The sequence below is a fragment of the Cetorhinus maximus genome, chromosome 4 (genome assembly GCF_964194155.1).
Source record: "Cetorhinus maximus chromosome 4, sCetMax3.hap1.1, whole genome shotgun sequence".
Lineage (NCBI taxonomy): Eukaryota > Metazoa > Chordata > Chondrichthyes > Lamniformes > Cetorhinidae > Cetorhinus > Cetorhinus maximus.
In genome coordinates, this window is record NC_135882.1 from 164,187,221 (window position 1) to 164,190,470 (window position 3,250).

The 3,250-nt window shown below is 55.5% G+C and overlaps 1 protein-coding gene across 2 annotated transcripts in view; it reads right to left on the reverse strand.

Annotated features, from left to right (window-relative positions):
• Positions 1-1,369, reverse strand: part of mims1a (mitochondrial inner membrane scaffold 1a) — a 7,429-nt gene extending 6,060 nt beyond the window's left edge. Inside the window, exon 1 of one of the 2 annotated variants that reach the window (XM_078541091.1) lies at positions 1,223-1,369. The gene's annotated coding sequence lies outside the window, so the exon portion shown is untranslated. Of the gene's footprint in view, positions 1-1,201 lie in introns of both variants that reach the window. The other variant, XM_078541090.1, reaches the window with a different exon arrangement.
• Positions 1,370-3,250: the final 1,881 nt, after the last annotated feature.

The window sequence follows — 3,250 nt, forward strand, 5'->3', positions numbered from 1 at the left end:
CCCCCCCTCCCCTCCCCCCCTCTCCACCCCCTCTCTCTCCCCCCCCCCCTCTCCCCTCCCCCCTCTCCACCCCCCTCTCTCTCCCCCTCCCCCCCCTCTCTCCCCCTCCCCCCCCTCTCTCCCCCTCCCCCCCTCCTCTCCCCCTCCCCCCCTCCTCCTCCTCCCCCCTCCTCCTCCTCCCCCTCCCCCTCCTCCTCCTCCTCCCCCTCCTCTCCCCCCACCCTCCCCTCCTCCTCCCCCCCCACCTCCCTCTCCCTCCCCCCCACCTCCCTCTCTCCCTCCCCCCCCTCTCTCCCTCCCACCTCCCTCTCTCCCTCCCCCCCCCTCTCCCTCCCCCCCCTCTCTCCCTCCCCCCCCCTCTCTCCCTCCCCCCCCCCTCTCTCCCTCCCCCCCCTCTCTCCTCTCCCTCCCCCCCCTCTCTCCTCTCCCTCCCCCCCCTTCTCTCTCTCCCCCCTCCCCCCCTCTCTCCCTCCCCCCTCCCCCCCTCTCTCCTCTCCCTCCCCCTCTCCCTCCCCCTCTCCCCCCCCTCCTCTCCCCCCTCCCCCCCTCTCCCCCCCTTCCTCCCCCCTCCCCCCCCTCTCTCCCGCCCTCCTCTCCCCCCTCCCCCCCTCTCCCCCCCCTCCTCCCCCCTCCCCCCCCTCTCTCCCGCCCTCCCCTCCCCCGCCCTCCCCCTCCCCCGCCCTCCCCCTCCCCCCCCTCCCCCTCTCTCCCGCCCTCCCCCTCCCCCCCTCCCCCCTCCCCCCTCCCCCCCTCCCCCCCTCTCCCGCCCTCCCCCCCCTCCCCCTCTCCCCCCCTCCCCCCCTCTCCCTCTCTCCCGCCCTCTCCCCCTCCCTCCCTCTCTCCCGCCCTCTCCCCCTCCCTCCCTCTCTCCCCCCTTCCCCCCCCTCTCCCCCCTTCCCCCCCCTCTCCCCCCTTCCCCCCCCTCTCCCCCCTTCCCCCCCCTCTCCCCCCTTCCCCCTCTCTCTCCCCCCTTCCCCCTCTCTCTCCCCCCCTCCCCCTCTCTCCCCTTCCCCCTCTCTCTCCCCCCTTCCCCCTCTCTCTCCCCCCCTCCCCCTCTCTCTCCCCCCCTCCCGCCCCCCCCCCTCTCTCCCCCACCCCCCACCCCTCCCCCTCCCCGCCTAACCGCGCTGCAGAGGCGGTCCGGACCCGGCTGCCTCACTCGGGCTTCGGTTACTCCTTCAGCTCCTGATCAGCCACTAACCTTCTCGCCCGCCTTTCTCACCCCGGTATTCGAACCGTCCTGGGGTGCGGTCGCTTGGGTGAGGGGAGTCTTGTTTACTTGCGTCTCCCCCCCACCCCGAGGCCGCAACCTGCGCCTGCGCCTCCACTCGGAGCCGCCTCTGCTGCGAGCTAGCGCCCAGCGTCAGGTCCGGCGTGGGGAACTCTGGGAATTGTAGTACATCACCCGCCGGGGCAATGGCGTCACCGGACGGAGGGACTACAATTCCTAGAAAGCTCCGCGCCGGGAACCCATACCTCCCCCATTACTGGCTCCACGTGTTTACTGCCCATGTTGGCTTCATGTCCTTCTAATGTTGCTGTTTAAAGATGTTATTTTAGTGGTTTTACCACTTTGTTACCTGTTAGTTGGTTGAATGTGAAAGACGTAGTCCAACTAAGGAAGTCCAACTACGCAGGAAAAAAAAAGCCATCATAATAATAATGAAAAATAATAAAAAATAAAAAACAGCCATCATGTTCAGCAAGGTCAAAAGCAGGGAAGTTATGCTAAACTGAGGCAGAATGGGGAAAGGTCGCTGTGTAAGGCCTTTCAGTCATTGTACACAAAGAAAATATATGGGACCCAATGGCTGTATGCCTGACAGGGAATGTATATTGTAAATATCAAGAGTTTTGAAATTGTATTGAGGCATCTCAGAGTGCAACATGCTGTTATGAAGAAAAGTTAAATTCTTTTGTACTCTGTAACCTTCAATTTGAAACGTTTTCCCTTCAGGCTGCATTCCTAATATGTAATGTATATGGTAAATATCAAGAGTATTACAATTGTATTGAAGCATCTCATAAAGTGGAACATGCTATATGGAGGCAAGTTGAATTTTATTGCACTTCTTGTGATTTTTTAAAATCAAGATGTTTCGTAACGTACTTTTAGAAATTTTATGAATAAAATATATTTTTGGGGGAAAAAAGGAAGTTATGCTAAACTCATATTGAACCAGCAGCTTGTGATGTTCAAAACCGTTACAGACTGGCACGTTCCAAGGTTCAAGATTATCCGCTGAGGGAGGCACCAAAGCTTAGGGCAGCCGTCACAAAGGGTCAAAGGTCCACTGGTAGAGGCACTCCCACCATAGTACAAACTGGGCAGGAAACCGTAAAACTGTATGTTTGTTTGACATGAAATTAATATTGAAAATATAAGCTGTAATTATAAGTATAGTGAGGCACCTCAGAATGGTGTAATATCTGGAAGAAACAACTGTTCTGCAATTTGCATCACACCAACTTTGAACTTTTACATGAGGTACGTTAAGAAATTCTATGAGTAATGTACATTTTGTAAAAACTCATGTTCAAAACAAAGTTACGTTAAACTTTTATAGTCACGTGACCCTGCTACCTCAGCTGTTCTGCTGCTGAAGCTCTCAACTATGTATTTGTTGTCCCTAGGTTTAACGATTCCAACGCAGTCCTGGACAGTCTCCTATATTCTACCCTCTGTAACCTGGGGGTCATCTGAAACTCTGCTGACCATGTGCATACTTGAACCAAATCCTGTTCACCCATCAACCCCTGCTGTGTTTGCTGACCCATATTGGTTCTTGGTCAAGAAATACCTCCATTTCAAAATTCTTGTCTTTGTTTTTAAATCCTTCCCTGCCCTGCCTCTCCTGACCCAGCCCCACAATCCTCCAAGATCTCTGTGCTTCTCCAATTCTGGCCTCTTGAGCAGCTCCAATTTTAATCACTCCTCCATTGGCGGCCTGGTCTTCAGCTGCCAAGACCCTAAACATCTCTACCTCTCTTTTCCTGTAAGACACTCCTTAAAACTGACTTCTTTAACTAAGCTTCTGGTTATCTGCCGAATATCTCCGTGTTGAATTTTTGGAGGCTTGGTGTTAAATTTTGCTTGGTGAATGGGGAAAGGTCGCTGTCTAAGGCCTTTCAGTTATGAAGAAGAGTCATACGGACTCGAAAGGTTAGCTGTATTCCTCTCCGCAGATGCTGTCAGACCTGCTGAGTTTTTCCAGCTATTTTTCTTTTTCTTTCAGTTATTGTACACCCA